The sequence below is a fragment of the Pleurodeles waltl genome, chromosome 5 (genome assembly GCF_031143425.1).
Source record: "Pleurodeles waltl isolate 20211129_DDA chromosome 5, aPleWal1.hap1.20221129, whole genome shotgun sequence".
Lineage (NCBI taxonomy): Eukaryota > Metazoa > Chordata > Amphibia > Caudata > Salamandridae > Pleurodeles > Pleurodeles waltl.
In genome coordinates, this window is record NC_090444.1 from 297999484 (window position 1) to 298023955 (window position 24472).

A 24472-nucleotide genomic window follows, 5' to 3' on the forward strand; every position below is an offset into this window, starting at 1 on the left:
TAGATCTCAGAACACTGAATCTCTTCATCAAATCAGATCATTTCCACATGGTAACACTACAGGATGTAGTCCCTTTACTAAAACAAGGGGACTAAATGACAACACTGGATCTAAAGAATGCGTACTTTCACATACCCATCCATCCATCCATCTCACAGGAAATACCTCAGGTTTGTAATACAAGGCAAACATTATCAATTCAAAGTGTTGCCATTCGGAATAACAACGGCCCCCAGAGTATTTACAAAATGCCTAGCCGTAGTAGCAGCTCATATAAGGAGAAATCACATGCATGTATTCCTGTATCTAGACGATTGGCTAATAAAAGCAAACAATCAACAACAATGTCAAAATCACACGTTATATGTAATAGATACTCTGCACCAACTAGGGTTTTCTATAAATTACCAAAATCACATTTACAACCATCCCAAATACAACAATACTTGGGAGCAACACTCAACACGCAAAGAGCAATTGCCACTCCAAGTCCACAAAGAGTCCAGTCGTTTCAAAATATAAAATCAAGCATGCAATCAAACCAACAATACACAGTCAGGTTTGTGATGAAACTACTAGGCATGATGTCCTCATGCATAGCTATTGTCCCAAATGCAAGACTACACGTGCATCCCTTACAACAGTGCCTAGCAAAACAATGGACGCAGGCACAGGGTCCTCTCCAAGATCTAGTGTTGATAGACCGCCAAAACACTCTTTGCTTCAATGGTGGAACCCTGTAAATTTAAACAAAGGGTGGCCTTTTCAAGACCCAGTACCTCATGCCATTATCACAACAGACGCATCCATGATTGGGTGGGGAGCACACCTCAACAATCACAGCATAGAAGGTCAATGGGACAATCAGCAAAAATAACTTCACATAAATCATTTAGAACTGCTAGCAGTCTTTCTAGCACTAAAAGCCTTTCAGTCCCTTATAGCCCACAAACATATCCTTGTCAAGACAGACAATATGATAACACTATATTATTTAAACAAACAAGGGGGGACGCACTCGTCACAACTGTGTATCCTAGCGCAAAATATATGGCACTGGGCAATTCACAACATCATTCGCCTGATAGCACAATATATACCAGGCATTCACAATCAGCTAGCCGACAATCTCAGTCGAGATCACCAGCAATCTCACAAATGGGAAATACATTCCCAAATTCTAAAAGATCACTCCTACCACTCGGGGACACCAAACCTAGATCTGTTTGCTGCAAAAGAAAACGCAAAATGCCAAAACTTTGCGTTCAGATACCCACGCCCTCAGTCCAAGGGCAATGCTCAATGGATCAGCTGGTCAGGGATATTTGCTTATGCTTTTCCCCCCTCTCCTGCTCATTCCTTTTCTGGTCAACAAAATGAGTCAAAACAAACTCAAACTAATACTCATAGCACCAACGTGGGCTCGCCAACCGTGGTACACCACACTGTTGGACTTCTCGGTAGTACCACACATCAAACTACCAAACAGACCAGATCTGTTAACGCAACACAAACAGATCAGACACCCGAATCCAGCATCGCTCAACCTAGCAATCTGGCTCCTGAAATCTCAGAATTCGGATATCTAAACCTCTCAAAAGAGTGTATGGAGGGCATTAAACAAGCAAGAAAACCCACAACAAGGCTCCATCTTCGATTGTTTTCTTTCCGCCATCGGGTTCGGACGTGTTCCTGTCGCTCCGAGTTTCGGAACGGAAAGTTAGCTATCTATCGGAAGATTACGTTGGTATTGTTGCGTTCGGGATCGGTTTAGATTGAATCGACACCGCATCGAAGATTGAAGCGCTCTGGTGCCCTTTGGGGTAGCTTCCGATCCCCCGTCTGGGCCTGGTCGGCCCAACCGCGTGTACAACAACGCTGATGGAACGGACCCCGTTCCGTTTCTGTCCCAAATGCCACAACAAATACCCGTATACAGACCAATATTTGGTCTGTAACCTGTGCCTGTCGCCTGAGCACAGTGAAGAGACTTGCGAGGCCTGTTGTGCGTTCCGGTCCCGAAAGACACTTCGTGACCGTCGAGCCAGAAGACTTCGGATGGCATCCACGCCGACAGCGCACCGAGAGTTCGAGGAAGGAGAAACCTTCTCGATCCACGAATCGGACTCCGAGGAATTAGACGATCCAAGAACTGTGAGTAAGACGTCGAAGAAACAAAAGAAAAGTGACAAGGCCCAGGGGACGCCACTGCCACCAGGCCATGGCTCGACCCATAAATTCGGTGACCGACCATCGGCACCGAAAAAGGCCGACACAGTGCCGAGATTGTCCGACTCCGGGCGAGACACCGGCACGCAGCCTTCTCGGGACCGAGAGAGTGCTGCTGAAAAGGATCGACGCCGAGATAGCGGTGCCGAAACGGCTAGACGCCGAGACAGCGGCACCGAGGAAGATCGACGCCTAGAGGTTTCGACTCTAAAAAAGAAGAAGGTCACCTCGGAGCCGAAAAAGCATACAGACAGGGTTTCGGTGCCGAAACGACCCGCAACCGACCCAGTTACCGGTTCCTATTCAGAGGAGCAGTCCTTGTCCTCTCAGATGCGAAAGCATAGATTTGAGGAAGAGTTGCAATCCACCGAAGTGGACCATATGCAGAAACGTATTTTCATACAGGAAGGAACAGGGAAAATAAGCACCCTTCCCCCTATTAGGAGAAAAAGGAGACTGGAGTTTCAGACAGACCAAGCACCACAAACAAAAATGGTGAAAAAGGTAACTCCGCCACCCTCTCCTCCACCTGTAACTAACGTTTCGCCAGCACAAACTCCATCACATTCCCCGGCTCACGCCAAGGTGACCTGGACCAAGACGCTTGGGACTTATACGACGCCCCAGTGTCGGACAACAGTCCAGAGGCGTATCCCACAAAGCCCTCACCACCAGAAGACAGCACAGCTTATTCACAAGTGGTGGCTAGAGCGGCAGAGTTCCACAACGTAAACCTCCACTCAGAACCAGTCGAGGATGACTTCTTATTCAACACCCTCTCATCCACCCACAGCTCCTACCAAAGCCTGCCTATGCTCCCAGGAATGCTTCGGCACGCAAAGGAAATCTTCAAGGAGCCGGTCAAGAGTAGGGCAATCACACCAAGGGTTGAAAAGAAATACAAAGCGCCTCCCACAGACCCTGTTTTCATCACCACACAGCTGCCACCAGATTCTGTCGTAGTAGGAGCCGCTCGCAAGAGAGCCAACTCCCACACGTCTGGGGATGCACCACCCCCAGATAAAGAGAGCCGCAAGTTCGATGCAGCCGGAAAGAGAGTCGCAGTACAAGCTGCAAACCAGTGGCGCATCGCTAACTCTCAAGCACTACTTGCGCGCTATGACAGAGCCCATTGGGACGAGATGCAACACCTCATTGAGCATCTACCCAAGGAACTACAAAAGAGAGCGAAACAGGTGGTTGAGGAAGGACAGAACATATCTAATAATCAGATACGCTCCTCTATGGACGCAGCAGACACAGCTGCAAGGACAATTAACACATCTGTGACTATAAGAAGGCACGCATGGCTACGAACGTCTGGTTTTAAACCAGAGATACAGCAGGCAGTGCTCAATATGCCCTTCAATGAGAAACAACTGTTCGGACCAGAGGTGGACACGGCAATTGAGAAACTGAAAAAGGACACTGACACTGCTAAAGCCATGGGTGCACTCTACTCCCCGCAGAGCAGAGGCACTTACAGCACCTTCCGCAAGACAACCTTTAGAGGGGGGTTTCGGGGTCAGGCCACACAAGCCAGCACCTCACAGGCAACACAGTCCAGCTACCAGGGACAGTACAGGGGAGGTTTTGGGGCCAATATAGAGGGGGACAATTCCCTAGGAATAGGGGAAAATTTCAAAGCCCCAAAACCCCTACAACCAAGCAGTGACTCACATGTCACTCATCCCCTCCACACAACACCAGTGGGGGGAAGAATAGGTCATTACTACCAAGCATGGAAAGAAATAACTACAGACACTTGGGTCTTAGCAATTATCCAACATGGTTATTGCATAGAATTTCTACAAATCCCTCCTAACATACCACCAAAAGCACAGAATTTATCGAAACAACATTCCGACCTTCTAGAAATAGAAGTCCAAGCATTATTGCAAAAGAATGCAATCGAACTAGTACCAAAGTCACAAATAAACACAGGAGTTTATTCACTCTACTTCTTAATACCAAAAAAGGACAAAACACTGAGACCAATCCTAGACCTCAGAATACTAAACACCTACATCAAATCAGATCACTTTCACATGGTCACGCTACAAGAAGTGTTACCATTGCTAAAACTACAGGACTACATGACAACCTTAGACCTCAAAGACGCGTATTTCCATATACCAATACATCAGTCGCATAGGAAATACCTAAGGTTTGTATTCAAAGGAATACATTACCAGTTCAAAGTATTGCCGTTTGGTTTAACAACCGCACCAAGAGTCTTTACAAAATGTCTAGCAGTAGTGGCTGCACACATCAGAAGGCAGCAAATACACGTATTCCCGTATCTAGACGACTGGCTAATCAAGACCAACTCACTGACAAGGTGCTCTCACCACACAAATCAGGTCATACAAAACCTCTACAAACTTGGTTTCACCGTCAACTTTGCAAAATCACACATTCTGCCTTGCAAGGTACAACAATACCTAGGAGCCATAATAGACACAACAAAAGGACTAGCCACTCCAAGTCCACAAAGAATTCAAAATTTCAACAATATCATACGACGCATGTACCCAACACAAAAAGTACAAGCAAAAATGATATTACAACTCCTAGGCATGATGTCCTCATGCATAGCCATTGTCCCGAACGCAAGACTGCACATGAGGCCCTTACAACAGTGCCTAGCATCACAATGGTCACAAGCACAGGGTCACCTTTTAGATCTGGTGTTGATAGACCGCCAAACATCTCTCGCTTCTATGGTGGAACAGTATAAATTTAAACAAAGGGCGGCCTTTCCAAGACCCAGTGCCACATTACGTAATAACGACAGATGCTTCCATGACGGGGTGGGGAGCACACCTCGATCAACACAGCATACAAGGACAATGGAACGTTCATCAAACAAAACTGCATATAAATCACCTGGAACTGCTAGCAGTTTTTCAAGCACTAAAGGCTTTCCAACCAATCATAACTCACAAATACATTCTTGTCAAAACAGACAACATGACAACAATGTATTATCTAAACAAACCGGGGGGGACACACTCAACGCAGTTGAACCTTCTAGCACAGAAGATATGGCGATGGGCAATTCACAACCACATTCGCCTAATAGCACAGTTTATTCCAGGGATCCAGAATCAACTTGCAGACAATCTCTCTCGATCACCAAAAGGTCCACGAATGGGAAATTCACCCCCAAATTCTAAACACTTACTTCAGACTTTGGGGAACGCCTCAAATAGACTTGTTTGCAACAAAAGAGAACGCAAAATGCCAAAACTTCGCATCCAGATACCCACACAGGCAGTCCCAGGGCAATGCCCTATGGATGAACTGGTCAGGGATATTTGCATACGCTTTTCCCCCTCTCCCTCTCCTTCCTTATCTAGTAAACAAATTGAGTCAAAACAAACTCAAACTCATATTGATAGCACCAACTTGGGCAAGGCAACCCTGGTACACAACACTGCTAGACCTATCAGTAGTACCCCACATCAAATTGCCCAACAGGCCAGATCTGTTAACACAACACAACCAACAGATCAGGCATCCAGATCCAGCATCGCTGAATCTAGCAATCTGGCTCCTGAAATCCTAGAATTCGGACACTTAGAACTTACCCAAGAATGTATGGAAGTCATAAAGCAAGCCAGAAGGCCATCCACTAGGCACTGCTATGCAAGCAAATGGAAGAGGTTTGTTTGCTACTGCCATCATAATCAGATCCAACCATTACACGCATCTCCAAAGGATGTAGTGGGTTACTTGCTACACTTACAAAAATCTAACCTAGCTTTCTCTTCCATTAAAATACACCTTGCGGCAATATCTGCATACCTGCAGGTTACCTATTCAACTTCACTATATAGGATACCAGTCATTAAAGCATTTATGGAAGGCCTTAAAAGAATGATTCCACCCGTTCCTTCATGGAACCTCAATGTTGTCCTAACAAGACTCATGGGTCCACCTTTCGAACCCATGCACTCTTGCGAAATACAGTTCCTAACCTGGAAAGTTGCATTTCTCATCGCCATCACATCTCTACGAAGAGTAAGCGAAATTCAAGCGTTTACAATACAAGAACCTTTTATCCAACTACACAAAAATAAGGTAGTCCTAAGGACTAATCCTACATTTTTACCAAAGGTTATTTCACCGTTCCACCTAAATCAAACGGTAGAACTACCAGTGTTCTTCCCACAGCCAGATTCCGTAGCTGAGAGGGCACTACATACATTAGATGTCAAAAGAGCATTAATGTACTACATTGACAGAACAAAAAACATCAGGAAAACTAAACAACTATTTATTGCATTCCAAAAACCTCATGCAGGAAACCCAATATCAAAACAAGGTATAGCCAGATGGATAGTTAAGTGCATCCAAATTTGCTACCTTAAAGCAAAACGACAGCTGCCCATTACACCAAGGGCACACTCAACCAGAAAGAAAGGTGCTACCATGGCCTTTCTAGGAAATATTCCAATGAACGAAATATGTAAGGCAGCCACATGGTCTACGCCTCACACGTTCACCAAGCACTACTGTATAGACGTGCTATCCGCACAACAAGCCACAGTAGGTCAAGCCGTGTTAAGAACCTTATTTCAAACTACTTCCACTCCTACAGGCTGAGCCACCGCTTTTGGGGAGATAACTGCTTACTAGTCTATGCACAACATGTGTATCTCCAGCGACAGATGCCATCGAACTGAAAATGTCACTTACCCAGTGTACATCTGTTCGTGGCATCAGTCGCTGAAGATTCACATGTGCCACCCGCCTCCCCGGGAGCCTGTAGCAGTTCGGAAGTTAGCTTAAGCTCTGTACATTTGTAAATATATTATTTAAACCTTTAATAGGTACATACTTAGTCACTCCATTGCATGGGCACTGTTACTACAACACAACTCCTACCTCACCCTCTGCGGGGAAAACAATCGAAGATGGAGTCGACGCCCATGCGCAATGGAGACGAAGAGGAGGAGTCACTCGGTCCCGTGACTCGAAAGACTTCTTCGAAGAAAAACAACTTGTAATACTCCGACCAAACACCAGATGGCGGGATATGCACAACATGTGAATCTTCAGCGACTGATGCCACGAACAGATGTACACTGGGTAAGTGACATTTTCATTTTTCTTCCATTAAAATCCATCTCACTGCAATATCTGCTTATTTGCAGATTACTCATACAAAATCACTTTTTAGAATCCCAATTATCAAAGCCTTTATGGAGGGACTAAAAAGGATCATACCCCCAAGAACACCACCAGTACCTTTGCGGAATCTTAATATTGTACTAACATGACTCATGGGTCCACCATTTGAACCCATGCATTCTTGTCAAATCCAATTCTTGACTTGGAAAGTAGCCTTTCTAATAGCCATCACTTCTCTAGAGTTAGCGAAATACAGGCATTTACTATCCAAGAACCCTTTATACAGATACATAAACATAAAGTGGTTCTCCATACAAATCCCACATTTTTACCAAAAGTCATATCACCGTTTCATCTAAACCAAACTGTGGAACTCCCAGTCTTCTTTCCACAACCAGAATCAATAGCAGAAAGATCACTGCATACATTAGACATTAAAAGAGCGCTAATGTATTACATTGACAGAACAAAACAATTTCGGAAAACAAAACAATTATTCGTAGCTTTCCAAAAACCTCACGCAGGTAACCCTATATCCAAACAAGGGATTGCCAGATGGATAGTCAAATGTATTCAGACCTGTTACCTTAAAGCTAAGAGAGAATTACCCATTACTCCAAGGGCACATTCCACTAGGAAAAAAGGCGCCACAATGGCTTTTCTTGGAAATATACCAATGACAGAGATTTGTAAGGCAGCCACCTGGTCTACGCCCCATACATTCACTAAGCATTACTGTGTTAGCAACACAACAAGCCACAGTAGGACAGGCTGTACTGAGAACATTATTTCAGACAACTTCAACTCCTACAGGCTGACCACTGCTTTTGGGGAGATTACTGCTTTGTAGTCTATGCACAGCATGTGTATCTGCAGCTACACATGCCATCGAACGGAAAATGTCACTTACCCAGTGTACATCTGTTCGTGGCATGTTGCGCTGCAGATTCACATGCGCCTTCCCACCTCCCCAGGAGCCTGTAGCCGTTTTAGTTGCATGTAAATTGTAAATATGTAAATAAACGTTCCTTTGATACACAATATGTACATACATTCCTACTCCATTGCATGGCACCTCTAGTTTTCTTACTTTACCAACTCCTACCTCACCGTTTGCGGGGGAAACAATCTAAGATGGAGTTGACGCCCATGCGGAATAGAGCCGAAAGGGAGGAGCCACTCTGTCCCGTGACTCGAAAAGACTTCTTCGAAGAAAAACAACTTGTAACACTCTGAGTCCAACAGTAGATGGCAGGATAATGCTCAGCATGTGAATCTGCAGCGCAACATGCCACGAACAGATGTACACTGGGTAAGTGACATTTTTATAGATACACATGCTGTGCATTAGGTCTGCCATCTAGTGTTTAGCCCGGAGTGTTACAAGTTGTTTTTTCTTCAAAGAAGTCTTTTTCTGGAGTCACAGGATTGAGTGACACCTCCTTTCAGTTATAGTGCGCATAGGCATAGACTCCTTTGTTAGATTGTTTTCTTTCCGCTGTCTGGTTCGGATGTGTTTCCTCTCGCTCTGAGACTTGCGATTCGGAAACTTTATATTAACTTTATTCTACCGTCGGTATTGTTTAGATTGCGTTTCCATCTGTAAATGATAGTACCGTCGGAAACGAGAAAACGCCCTTTTGGGCACTCGCTCCCTACTCGGGCCTGTTCAGGCCTACCAGGCCATACCCTGATGGATCAGACTCCATTCCGATTCTGTCCTCGATGCCACATGAAATTGCCTTATTCCGATCAACATGTGTAATTTTCCTCTCTCCCAAACATTGAGAGGATGATTGGGAAGCTTGTCGGTGATTCCGGTCGAAAAAGACACTGCATGACTGGAGAGCAAGGAGACTCGAGATGGCATCGAAGCACAGAGTCCACCAAAACATTAGAAGAAGAACAGGCACAGACGGCTGTTTCAATTCAGGACACAGACTTCAAAGCAGACTCTGATGAAGACAGCCAACCGATCACTGCAGCTCAGCATGTGAGTAAAACTGCCCCTACGGCCACTTCCAAGAGTCCTATTAAGGCCTTGGGTGCACCACTGCCAGAGCGCCATGGTTCCACCTGAAAGAAAATTGTCGGCGACCGACCTGGTTCGGTGCCGAAAAAGGCCAAATCATCACATCAACAGGCCACACCTATTTTGATACTGGAGTCGAGCAAATATATTAAAAGCACCACAGTCGAGCCGATGTCCACACTCTTCGGAGTTGAAAATTCAACGTCCAGCTTCGGAGCCGAAATCACAGGCTGTATCTTTGGGACTGAAAAAATTAGCTACTACTTCGGAGCCGAAAAAATCCTTTTAAGCAGAGGAGCAAGGACTTTCGAGCCAATTAAAACGTAGCTCAAAGACAATTGATGAACAATCCTCTAAAGGAGTTAATACATAAGAATGTAATTCTGATTACTCTGATATTCATAAATATAAAACACAAAAGGAGAGCACTGGGAGTGTTGCTAACCCGCACCACCTCTCAAGAGAAATCTATATAATCACTAAAGGTGTGGGGTAGTAGAGACTGAGGGTAGGATTGAGTCAGTGTTCCCTCAGTAGGCGGTGTCAGTTAGGTCGCCTTAAGCTCTAAAACGGGGAAGGCATGGTTGAAGAGAGTCCCAACAAAGGGGTGCTATGTTGTCTTACAGGGGGAGGGGGGAGTTCCCTTACGGACTAGGTGGTCTCACACACATAGTAGTGTCTTGCTTCATCATTTGACCACCTAGCCCCACCCAAGTAAGATGATACTACTTGGGCGGACTCAACCTCTTGGTTAAAGGAACCAGAGGGAGTGCTGAAATTAGACTGACTGGATAATTACAGAGATCCAGATGAGGTGAAAATAAAAGTTCGGTGGCATGTGTAGCTGCAGATACACATGCTGTGCATAGTCCGCCGTCTGGTGTTGGGTCGGAGTGTTACAAGTTGTTGTTCTTCGAAGAAGTCTTTTCGAGTCACGAGACCGAGGGACTCCTCCTACTTTGGTTCCATTGCGCATGGGCGTTGACTCCATGTTAGATTGTTTTTTTTCCGCCATCGGGTTCGGACGTGTTCCTTTTCGCTCCGTGTTTCGGGTCGGAAAGTTAGTCAGAATCAACGGAAAATTAGTCGGTATTGTTTCGTTCGGTATCGGGTTAGATTAGAATCGACACCGAATCTTGAAGAGCTCCGGTAGCCCTTCGGGGTAATTTCGATCCCCCGTCGGGGCCTGGTCGGCCCGACCGCGTGCAACATCGAGACTGATGGAACGGACCCCGTTCCGATTGTCCTAAATGCCACAGTAAATATCCCTATACAGACCAACATTTGGTCTGTAACTTGTGCCTGTCACCCGAGCACAAAGAAGAGACGTGTGAGGCCTGTCGAGCGTTTCGGTCGAGAAAAACGCTCCGAGACCGAAGAGCCAGAAGGTTGCAGATGGCGTCCACGCCGACAGGACAACAACGGTTCGAGGAAGAGGGAGAAGAAGAAACATTCTCCATCCACGAATCGGATTCCGAAGAATTCGACGTCGAAGAAACCGTGAGTAAGACGTCGAAACAAGCATCACACAGAAAAACAGACAAAGCCCAGGGGACGCCACTGCCAACAGGCCATGGCTCAACCCATAAAGTAGGTGACCGTCCATCGGCACCGAAAAAGGGCGAGCTGGTGCCGAGATCGTCCGACTCAGGTCGAGACACAGGCACGCAGCAATCTCGGGACCGAGAAAGTGCCGCAGAAAAGGGTAGACACCGAGACAGCGGCACCGAAGCTGCTCGGCACAGAGATAGCGGCACCGAAGATGGTCGACGCCAAGAAGGTACGACACCGAAAAAGAGGAAAATCTCTTCGGAGCCGAAAACAACAAAAGACACGGTTTCGGTGCCAAAACGCCCAGCAACCGAACCGAAAGCCAGTTCCTACTCAGAGGAACAATCACTGTCCTCCCAACTTCAAAAACACAGATTTGAGGAGGAATTACAAACAACAGCTGTAGATCACACGCAAAAGCGGATCTTTATACAAAGTGGTACAGGGAAGATCAGCACCCTTCCCCCAATCAGAAGAAAAAGGAAACTAGATTTCCAACAACAAGAAAAAACACCACAAGCAAAAGTGGTAAAGAAGGTAACTCCACCACCGGCAACTCATATATCACCGGCACAGACTCCGTCACAATCACCAGCTCATACCACCATGAGCCAAGATGACCAGCACGCATGGGATCTCTATGACGCCCCAGTATCGGACAATAGCCCTGAGTCGTACCCCACTAAGCCCTCACCACCTGAGGACAGTACAGCGTATGCTCAGGTGGTAGCTAGGGCAGCAGAGTTTCATAACGTATCGCTACATTCAGAGCCTATCGAGGATGACTTCCTTTTTAACACCCTGTCCTCCACCCATAGCAATTATCAAAGCCTTCCTATGCTCCCGGGAATGCTAAAGCACGCTAAACAAATCTTTAAGGAGCCAGTTAAAAGCAGAGCAATAACCCCAAGGGTGGAGAAGAAATACAAGGCACCACCCACAGACCCTGCTTTTATTACATCACAACTGACACCAGATTCAGTTGTCGTCGGAGCAGCTCGTAAAAGAGCCAACTCGCACACATCAGGCGACGCACCACCTCCAGACAAGGAGAGACGAAAGTTTGATGCAGCTGGGAAAAGGGTTGCAGTACAAGCTGCAAATCAATGGCGCATCGCCAACTCGCAGGCACTCCTAGCGCGATATGACAGAGCCCATTGGGACGAGATGCAGCATCTCATCGAGCACCTCCCCAAAGAATTCCAAAAACGGGCAAAACAAATGGTTGAAGAGGGACAAAACATGTCCAACAACCAAATCCGTTCTTCTATGGATGCAGCAGATACATCTGCAAGAACTATAAATACTGCTGTAACGATAAGGAGGCACGCATGGCTGCGCACATCCGGCTTCAAACCTGAGATACAACAGGCGGTGCTCAATATGCCGTTCAATGAACAACAATTGTTTGGACCAGAAGTGGACACTGCAATTGAAAAATTAAAGAAAGACACTGACACAGCTAAAGCCATGGGCGCACTCTATTCCCCGCAGGGCAGAGGCACATTTGGCACATTTCGCAAAACTACTTTCAGAGGAGGGTTTCAAGGTCAAGCCACACAAGCCAGCACCTCACAAACAACACCGTCTACCTACCAGGGACAGTATCAAAGGGGAGGCTTTCGGGCCAATACAGAGGGGGCCAATTCCCAAGAAACCGGGGAAAATTTCAAGGGCCCAAAACTCCTCAAAACAAGCAGTGACTCACAAGTCACTCAACCCCTTCACACAACACCAGTGGGGGGAAGACTAAGCCAGTTTTACAAATCCTGGGAGGAGATAACAACAGACACTTGGGTCTTAGCAATTATCCAACATGGTTATTGCATAGAATTTCTCCAACTCCCTCCAAACGTCCCACCGAAAACACAAAATATGTCAAAACAGCATTTAGACCTTCTACAACTGGAAGTTCAAGCATTACTGCAAAAAGACGCAATAGAATTAGTACCAGGTCCACAAAAGAACACAGGAGTTTACTCACTGTACTTTCTAATACCAAAAAAGGACAAAACTCTGAGACCAATATTAGATCTCAGAACATTAAACACCTTCATCAAATCAGAACACTTTCACATGGTCACGCTACAAGACATAATACCACTACTGAAACAGCAGGACTACATGACAACCTTAGATCTAAAAGACGCGTATTTCCATATACCGATACATCCCTCGCACAGGAAATACCTACGGTTCGTATTCAAAGGAATACACTACCAATTCAAAGTGTTGCCATTCGGAATAACAACCGCGCCAAGAGTCTTTACGAAATGTCTAGCAGTAGTAGCTGCACATATCAGAAGGCAGCAAATACACGTGTTCCCGTACCTAGACGATTGGTTAATAAAAACCAACTCGCTAACAAAGTGTTCACACCACACAGATTATGTTATACAAACCCTTTGCAAACTAGGTTTCTCCATCAACTATGCAAAGTCACACATTCTGCCGTGTCAAACACAGCAATACTTAGGAGCGACAATCAACACAACAAAGGGGATAGCCACTCCAAGTCCACAAAGGGTTCACAATTTTCACAAGGTGATACAAGCTATGTATCCAACACAAAAAGTACATGCAAAGATGGTATTAAAACTCCTAGGCATGATGTCCTCATGCATAGCCATTGTCCCAAACGCAAGATTGCACAGGAGGCCTTTACAACAGTGCCTAGCATCACAATGGTCACACGCACAGGGTCAACTTCTAGATCTGGTGTTGATAGACCACCAAACATATATCTCGCTTCTATGGTGGAACAGTACAAATTTAAACAAAGGGCGGCCTTTCCAAGACCCAGTGCCACAATACGTGATAACAACAGATGCTTCCATGACAGGGTGGGGGGCACACCTCAATCAACGAAGCATACAAGGACAATGGGACGTACATCAAAGAAAGTTTCATATCAATCACCTCGAATTGTTAGCAGTATTTCTAGCGTTGAAAGCATTCCAACCCATAATAACCCACAAATACATTCTGGTCAAAACAGACAACATGACAACAATGTATTATTTAAACAAACCGGGGGGGACACACTCAACACAGTTGTGTCTCCTAACACAAAAAATATGGCATTGGGCAATTCACAACCACATTCGCCTAATAGCACAGTTTATTCCAGGGATCCAGAACCAGCTAGCAGACAGTCTCTCTCGGGATCACCAACAGGTCCACGAATGGGAGATTCACACCCAAATCCTGAACACTTACTTCCAAATTTGGGGAACACCTCAAATAGATCTATTTGCAACAAAAGAAAACGCAAAATGCCAAAACTTCGCATCCAGGTACCCACACCGGCAATCTCAAGGCAATGCTCTATGGATGAATTGGTCAGGGATATTTGCATACGCTTTTCCCCCTCTCCCTCTCCTTCCATATCTAGTAAACAGATTGAGTCAAAACAAACTCAAACTCATTCTAATAGCACCAACATGGGCAAGACAACCTTGGTATACAACACTACTAGACCTGTCAGTAGTACCTCATGTCAAACTACCCAACAGGCCAGATCTGTTAACACAACACAAGCAACAAATCAGGCATCCAAACCCAGCATCGCTGAATCTAGCAATTTGGCTCCTGAAATCCTAGAATTTGGACACTTAAACCTCACACAGGAATGTATGGAGGTCATAAGACAAGCTAGAAGGCCATCCACTAGACACTGCTATGCAAGTAAATGGAAAAGATTTGTTTGCTACTGCCATAATAATCAAGTTCAACCATTGCATGCATCTCCAAAAGATGTTGTAGGGTATTTACTACATTTGCAAAAGTCAAATCTAGCTTTCGCTTCCATAAAGATACATCTTGCAGCAATATCTGCATACCTGCAAATTACTCATTCAACTTCCCTATTTAGAATACCTGTCATTAAAGCATTTATGGAAGGCCTAAAAAGAATTATACCACCAAGGACACCACCTGTTCCTTCATGGAACCTCAATATTGTCTTAACAAGACTCATGGATCCACCTTTCGAACCCATGCATTCTTGCGAAATGCAATATCTAACGTGGAAAGTTGCATTTCTCATTGCCATTACATCTCTAAGAAGAGTAAGTGAAATTCAGGCATTTACTATACAAGAACCATTTATTCAAATACACAAAAATAAGGTAGTTCTAAGAACCAACCCAAAATTCTTACCAAAGGTCATCTCACCGTTCCACTTAAATCAAACAGTAGAATTGCCAGTGTTCTTTCCACAGCCAGACTCAATAGCTGAAAGAGCACTACATACATTAGACATCAAAAGAGCACTAATGTACTACATTGACAGAACAAAACTAATTAGGAAAACAAAACAACTATTTATTGCATTTCAAAAACCTCATACAGGAAATCCAATATCAAAACAAGGTATAGCTAGATGGATAGTTAGGTGCATCCAAACCTGCTATCTTAAAGCAAAGAGACAGCTGCCTATTACACCAAAGGCACACTCAACCAGAAAGAAAGGTGCTACCATGGCCTTTCCAGGAAATATTCCAATGAACGAAATATGTAAGGCAGCAACATGGTCTACGCCTCACACATTTACTAAGCACTACTGTGTAGACGTGTTATCTGCACAACAAGCCACAGTAGGTCAAGCTGTACTAAGAACTTTATTTCAAACTACTTCCACTCCTACAGGCTGAACCACCGCTTTTGGGGAGATAACTGCTTACTAGTCTATGCACAGCATGTGTATCTGCAGCTACACATGCCACCGAACGGAAAATGTCACTTACCCAGTGTACATCTGTTCGTGGCATTAGTCGCTACAGATTCACATGCGCCCACCCGCCTCCCCGGGAGCCTGTAGCCGTTTGGAAGTAATCTTCAACATTTGTACATATATTACTTTAACCTTCATTTTGTACATACTTATTAATTCCATTGCATTGGGAATATTACTAACATACACAACTCCTACCTCACCCTCTGCGGGGAAAACAATCTAACATGGAGTCGACGCCAATGCGCAATGGAACCAAAGTAGGAGGAGTCCCTCGGTCTCGTGACTCGAAAAGACTTCTTCGAAGAAAAACAACTTGTAACACTCCGACCCAACACCAGACGGCGGACTATGCACAGCATGTGAATCTGCAGCGACTAATGCCACAAACAGATGTACACTGGGTAAGTGACATTTTCCTTACCATGCATGTCACCAGTTGCTACTACTTAGTTTTAATGGGGGTGCATGCTGGTAAGGCTAAGAACAGGGGGGGAGGCTCATTCGAGGATAATGTCTCTTAGAGTCTAAAAAGAAATACGTATGACCAACATGTTTCTGCCCTCACAAAGTGCTGGTAGGTCAGGGGCATTCGTCAGGGTCGGAGCACAAGCAGTAAGTGAAGTGCTCAAAGTAAAATAATGAATGGCCTACCTGAACAAGTAGTTCATGGAGTGGTAGGTCTATAATAGCCCGGAGTCGGGGGCGGATTGCCTCTGGTCTGGCTAGTGCCGGGGGGTGGTTTCCCTTGTAGTTACACTCACACTCACTCCAAAGGGAATACCGAGGGGTGTACCTACATGCCGGAGCCAGGCCACTCTGATATTCAGCCAATCCTTGAAATCATGGACTCCAAACAAAGAAGGATACATATCCATAAGGAGATGGGGAAAATCATTCTTCACCTCCTCCACAAACCAAGAGACAGCTGGCGTTTCAAGAGACTCTTGCTACTGCTCCACCACCAGCAAAGATATTTAAAAGAAAGAAGAAACCATCACCTTTACAGATTTCTCCACCACATTCACCACAACTTTAATTCTCTCCACCATCATTGCCCTCACCAACACATTCTCATACATATTCACATGGAGATACAATGGACCCCTGGGACTTATCTGACCCAGATCCTATACCACTAAATGACCCAGACCTCTGTCCAAACCTTCAACACCAGAGGATAGTACGGCTTACACTCTGCTCATTTCTAGAGCAGCTGCCTACCATGGAGTTCAGATGCATGCTGATCCTTTGGAGGAAGAGTCTTTTTTTTAACACATTGTCTTCCACTCACTCACGCTACCAGTTTTTACCAATGCTGCCTGGTAAGGCTAGGGATTTAACCCAGAGAATGGACGCCAAATATAAGCCTGCGCCAACAGACCCAGTTTATATCACACAACAGGTACCACCAATCTCTATTGTAGTCACTGCAGCAAGAAAAAGAGCCAGTGGCCAATCTTCAGGGATACCACTCCCCCTGACAAGGAAAGCAGAAAGTTTGATGCAGTTTGTAAAAGGGTAGCTACGCAAGCAGCTAACCAATAACGTATTGCCAATTCCTAAGCCCTGTTAGCAAGGTATTACAAGGCACACTGGGATGAAATGCAAGAATTCTTGCAATATATATACTAAAAGAGCATCAAAAGAGCACAACAAATTGAGGAGGGACAAGCAGTCACCAATAATCAAATCAGATCTGTTCTTGATGCAGCCGATAAAGCAGCTAGAAGTATAAACACTAGCATAACAATCGGTAGGAATGCATGGTTAAGATCTTCCGGGTTTAAACCGGAAATCCAACAGGCAGTGCTCAACATGCCCTTTGATTGGAAACATCTACTTGGACCCGAGGTTGACACAACTATTGAGAAACTCTGGAAACTCAAACCCCCCTGTGTGATCAGTTTTCATGGACTGTATTCAATACGGTTTCTCGTTTTAGTCGCCCCCAAATCATCTGTCAGCTGCCTATTCTACTGCTTATTGTAGAAAAAAACTAGGAGGAAGGACACAATTTATCCATTATCCTATTTGTCCAGTATGGCCTCTCTCGCTGTATACATAGGCCTCTGACCCTTCTGTTCCAAGGACTAGATACCTAGCTTTGAGTCTAGTTTTTTTCTTTTTTGGTTCATAATCTGTCACCTTCAAGAAATGAGTTGCTTAACTGTTCCTGCAAATTATGGCTTTGATTGATATGGGTTAATTAGTTGCACTTGGAAAATTTAAAAAAAAAGTTAAAGTAGAAAATTGTCATCATAGGTTTCTTTTTTAAAACTAAACGCAATATATAGATTGTGAAATGTTTATAGAACCTATTTTTGGTTTATGGATTTAGAGATTATCTATGATGGAGGACTAGTATTATAGATACCTTTTCATTCCCACCTGTCATATCAAAGTCTGATGTAGTAATGTGTATCACACCCAAGGTACAATATCACTACGTGGCTGAACTGTTTTTAGGCTAGAACGGTACTTGGATGAGCTTCAAGTCAATCCAGTGTGAGCAGAAGGCATGGTTGCCTGATCCAGAGTCGCTACGTCATATCAACTCTATATATTAAATTTAAGTGTAAATCACAATTTTTATCTTGTAGAGCTGAAAGGTATATTTCTTTTGAGCAAAACCTGTTCTCACTGAAAATGTAATTCTCTCGTAGGGGATTTCCATATATAGTCCTAAGCACTGAATAGTTCCGCGCGCCTGCGGGGACCCCGGAGCACTGTTGTGAAGTATATTCTTAAGTGCAATTATCAGGCCCTTGAAAAAAAAAAAGGTCTGTGAAAACACTTAAGAATAACAATGTGCAGCCTATGTGAACAGCTACACAGGTCAAATTGTTAAAAGAAAAAACAGTTGTAGTGTAAATTCACGTTTAAACATCTATTTATTCTATAAATATATTAACAAATACATTCTCATATTTTATTTACACCTCTCATGAGAATAAAACAATGCAGGGCAGTGTAGCCCATAGGCTGCCATTATACAGAATGAAAATAGAGCTGTGCCTTTAAGAAAGTAAAGCCTTCCTGTTTCCCATCATGCACAGCAAAAGGCAGTTGCCTCAGTTCTTTTTTCCGGCTCCTTTCTGACAGGACCCTGAAGCATTGAGCTCTACCTCACAAAATCTTTTTGTGACAGAAATTCATTAAAAATATTTTGAATTTCAATTTCCCTCGACGTTTGTAACATTGAGTGATCATTTCCTATTTTTTTCTGTTAAATTCTGACAGAATTTTGAGGTTTTTCTACTTCAGAAATGCCTTCACTTTTTGACAAATGCCCTTCTTGTGGCAGAAAAAAGGCCAAAACGGATCCACATCGGGTCTGTATAATTTGCCTTCCATCCAGCCACAAACCGGAGTCGTGTGACATCTGCAAAACTTTCTCCAGAAGGACTCTTCGTGACCGGGAGAAAATCCAACTCCAGGCGAAAGAGGACAGGAGAAAAAGTGGTCATTCTACCACAGAGTGAGGAGAAGGTCAGTCTTCTACCAGGGCTCACCCTGTTTCCTCTAACTCCAACCAGACCTGCTCAAAAACAGCACAGGTCTCCGAGGACGTCGAGACAGGGAACGGCGCCAACATGCTCGCCGTTGAGGAGTGGTTCACCGGCGAGAAAGAGACATCGTTCGCCGTCGACAGCTATTTCGCCGTTGAGACGGCGTGGACACTCGTCGTAGAGATCTGGGTCGCCGTCGACACGGCGAGGGCGATCAACGTCGAGGGAGAGTGCTCGACGTCGGAGGCGTTCACAGTCACCACAGCGACGTCGGGGGTCGTCGTCGAGAGGATCTCAACGACGAGAAGAATCGACGTAGAGGGGCACTCGCCGTCACTGTACTTCGACGTCGAGGAGTGTGTCGACATCGAGACGACAATCAAAAAGGCCTAGAAGGGTTTATACAACGTCAGAATCCTCGGCCTCACTCATCCTGCTTCCAGCGTCTCCACAACTCTCTTCTCGACAATCGCCTTTGCCGCAGACGCCGGTAACACCTACGGCTCCTCTTCCGGCTCCTCCTTCAGAGTCTGTTTTGAGGACTCCAACGCGATCTGTAAGACGTTCTGGACATTCCTCTAGATGCTCATTTTCCTCTCGGCGCCACAGTCAGGAATCACAGAGATCTCAACATTCACATCACAGGCGTTCTTCTTCGTCTACACGGGACTACTCTCCAACCCTATCAGACTTACCGTCCCCGAGAGTGTCCCCCATAGATGATGTGAATACGTTCCAAGAGGTCTTAGTACGAGGGGCGACCAAACTGAACATCCCGCTGGCGGTACCTGCCCCATCGATGTCAGTAATCTTCGAGACCTTACATCACAGGACATCTTCCAGACCTTTGCTTCCACTGGTCCCAGGTCTCCTTGAACCAGCCATGGATATTTTCCTTGCACCGGCCGCAACGAAGTCTGCTCCTTCCAGACTTATTAAAAAATATCGTCCACCAGAACAAGATCCTCTATTCTTGAGGTCGGACCCAGTACCGGATTCGGTGGTCATAGTAGCGGCAAAGAAATTGCATTCAACATCACCATCTTCCTCTTCACCTCCAGATAAAGAGAGCAGAAAGATAGATGCTGCAGGACGAAAAGTATGTTCTACTGCAGCCATCACGATGAAAGCAGCCAGCGCTACTGCGTTATTAGGGCGATACGATCGGGCCCTCTGGGACTCTATAATGCAGTTTGCGGAACATCTTCCTAAAGACAAAAGGGAAGATTTCCTGGAGGTCGTGGGTGAGGGAGCCATGGTTTCTAACCAAGTTATAAGTGCTGCAGCTGACTCTTCGGTGCTATCCGCACACAATTATGCTCACGGAATAGCACTCCGGAGGCATGCATGGTTGAGACTTACATCACTCAAACCGGAAGCACAACAGAGAATACAAAATGTACCTTTCTCGGGCTCCACCTTGTTCGGTTCTCATGCCGATGACGAGATGGCTAGAATGAAGGCTGAACTAGATACCCTGAAAGCGGTAGACATGGAAAGACCGAAAGAACAACGAAAGGTATTCCGGCCATATCAACGACGACTTTTCACCCACCGGTATCAGTCACCACACTGGATGTCTTCGCGCCCCCAGCAGCATCAGCAGCAGCAGCAGCAACAGCAACAGCAGCATCAAAGGGGTTTCTCCACACAGTGAAGGTCGACAAGGGGTCGTTCAACACCTCTAACTCAGACAACTCGACAGGCTCCCACGTCTAAGCCCTGAATCTTTACTTCCCCCTCCTCCGTTATCCACTCCGGTAGGGGGAAGTATATCAAATCATCTGGACGAGTGGCTACGCATCACATCAGACGCCTGGGTATTGAATATTGAGACATGGTTACGCTCTCAGATTCACCAGTTCTCTACCATCTGTTCCACCCAAGACAGCCAACCGCCATCTCGAAACTCTTCAGTTAGAAGTCCCTATCCTATTGCAAAAAAGAACGATAGAACCCGTCCCGATCAGCCAGCAAGGGAAGGGGATTTATTCGAGATATTTCCTTGTACCGAAAAAAGACAAACAAGAGTTTCGTCCCATTTTAGATCTAAGGACCGCAAACAAGTGGATTCGCAAAGAGAAATTCAGGATGCTATCCTTGCACCAAATTTACCCACATCTACGTCAGGGCGACTGGCTCTGTGCAATAGACCTTTGCGACGCTTACTTTCATATTCCGGTGACCAAGAAACATCGAAAATTCCTAAGGTTCACCGTCGGAAAACGTCATTACCAATTTGCGGTTCTACCTTTCAGCCTCAAATCAGCGCCAAGAACTTTTTCCAAATGCATGGCGGTGGTAGCCGCCCACTTGAGGAAACAGCGAATATTTGTCTACCCCTATCTAGACGATTGGCTCATAAAGGCCTCCAGTTATCTCGAGGCGCAACATTTCAAATGGACTCTACAGCTGTTGCAGAAGCTCGGTCTTCAAGTCAATCTCCTGAAATCCACAGGAACGCCGGTTCAGAGGTTGCATTACTTAGGGGCCATTATAGATACCAAGCTAGGAAAGGTGTTTCCTTCGGAGGAACGACGATTATCGATTCTCCAAAAGTGCAAACAACTGCAGGAAAGTCCTCAGGCCACTGCAAGACTAATAGCTTCTCTACTGGGCTCGATGGCGTCTTGTATCCATCTTGTTCCCAATGCTCGCCTCCATATGAGACCATTACAGGAAAACCTGGAGGATCAGTGGTGTCAACTGAGGGTCAATTGGGAGAACAAAGTCCTTCTTTCTCCTCACGCCCTACAATCCCTCAAGTGGTGGTGTTTACCCAGCAATCTCTTGGTGGGGATTCCGTTCCAACAACAGCCTCCAGCTCAAACCATTGTAACAGATGCGTCCCTGCTCGGATGGGGGGCGCACATGGAACATCTTCGAGTCCAAGGCGAGGGGTCACAAAGAGAGAGTCTCTATCACATCAACCTGCTGGAACTTCGCGCAGTCCACCTTGCGCTCAAAGCCTTCCTTCCCTCTCTGAGAACAGAAACTCTCCTTCTCCAGACAGACAACGTGGCCACAATGTACTACGTGAACAAACAAGGAGGCACCAGGTCCAGAATTTTATCCAGAGAGTCTCCGACAATCTGGCATTGGCTTCTAGCCAGGAACCTGTCGCTAGTGGCAACTCACCTGCCCGGCATCCAGAATGTTCAAGCGGATCCCCTCAGTCGGGTAATGGACGAGAACCATGAATGGGTGCTACACGACGACGTCGTTCGTTCCATTTTCACACTATGGGGTACCCCCTCTATAGACCTATTCGCAACCCCAGAAAACAAAAAATGCCAAAACTTCGCCTCCAGATATTACCATCCAGGGATACTGGGGAATGCCCTGTGGATAAGCTGGTCAGGAGCATTTCTTTACGCCTTTCCACCGCTTCCCCTGATTCCGGCGGTCCTCATGAAGCTGTCCAATGCTCAGACCAAAATGATCCTAATTGCTCCGGAGTGGCCACGCCAGTGGTGGTTCCCAGACCTTCTTCACCGGTCACTCAAACCACACATCAGGCTACCTTATCGTCCGGACCTGCTCACGAAGTTCAGAGGGCAGATATCTCATCCCAACCTCTCATCGTTGAGTTTGGCAGCATGGCTCCTGAGCTAGTGCAATATGGACACTTGAACCTACCTACAGGACTGTATGGAAATTCTAGAAAGAAGCAAAGCGCCCTTCCACAAGATCAGCTTATGCAAGCAAGTGGAAGAGATTCTGCATCTGGTGCTTAGACAACAACATTGACACGGTTTCCTGTGGAGAGCAATCTATCCTGCCATACTTGTTAAGTTTGGCAAAATCGGGCTTACAACTGTCATCAATAAAAGTTCACTTGGCTGCTGTAACGGCATACAGAAAGAGTCCTTCACAAACTTCCTTTTTTCGGATTCCGATTATTAAGGACTTCCTGGAAGGTTTAAAAAAGGTTTTTCCCCCCATTAGAAAGCCTTCTCCTCCATGGGAACTGAATGTTGTCTTATCACGTCTGATGCTGCCTCCATTTGAGGCGATACATAAGGCATCGCTGCAACATCTCACATGGAAAGCTGCTTTTCTGGTGGCAATCACTTCAGCGCGTAGGGTTAGCGAAATCCAGGCCCTTTGCGCTCAAGAACCCTACACAGTTTTTCATTCTGCGAAAGTGGTAATGAGAACTCATCCAAAATTTTTACCTAAGGTAGTCTCCGACTTCCATGTGAACCAAACAATTTCATTACGGACTTTCAAAATCCAACTACTCCTGCTGAGAGAACTCTGCACTCTCTGGATGTAAAGAGTCTTGCAATTTTACTTGGACAGGACAAAAAGCTTACGGAAGTCACAACAGCTTTTTATTAACTATGGCCCAGTTAGAACAGGGTTGGGCACGTCTAAACAATCTTTAACCAGGTGGATTGTTTCATGTATAATGTTATGTTATCAGTTAGCAAACAAATCCCTTGCTGGTAGGCCAAAAGCCCACTCTACTAGAGGGAAGGCAGCTACTGCAGCCTTGATGAGAAATGTCCCTTTGGCAGAAATATGCAAGGCTGCCACTTGGAAGTCGGTCCATACCTTTACTAAGCATTACTGCCTTGACACAGACGCTAGGGCAGATGCGCAGGTTGGACAGGCCTTGCTCAAGAATTTATTTGCATGATTCATGTTTTCTCAGTATTCTTCTGTCTACTCCACCGCGGTTATGGGGATGGGCTTGCTACTCTATTCAGTGCTTATGACTATACATGGAAATCCCCTACGAGAGAAGGAATGGTTTCTTACCTGTAACTCCAGTTCTCTCGTAGGGGTATTTCCATGATAGTCATAAGCAACCCTCCCTCCTCCCCGGTGGAGTTGACATAGAACATGAATATTATTGAGGTTGGTACTCCAACAAATGTTTTGTTTCTTCATGTCAGTTTACAAGCCTCCAAAACAGAACTGAGGCAACTGCCTTTTGCTGTGCATGATGGGAAACAGGAAGGCTTTACTTTCTTAAAGGCACAGCTCTATTTTCATTCTGTATAATGGCAGCCTATGGGCTACACTGCCCTGCATTGTTTTATTCTCATGAGAGGTGTAAATAAAATATGAGAATGTATTTGTTAATATATTTATAGAATAAATAGATGTTTAAACGTGAATTTACACTACAACTGTTTTTTATTTTAACAATTTGGCCTGTGTAGCTGTTCACATAGGCTGCACATTGTTATTCTTAAGTGTTTTTCACAGACCTTTTTTTTCAAGGGGCTGATAATTGCACTTAAGAATATACTTCACAACAGT

General features: G+C 45.3%; 1 protein-coding gene across 1 annotated transcript in view; it reads left to right on the forward strand.

Moving 5' to 3' along the window:
• MSH6 (mutS homolog 6) overlaps positions 1-24472 on the forward strand; it is a 162680-nt gene that overhangs the window by 66861 nt on the left and 71347 nt on the right. The window lies entirely within an intron of this gene.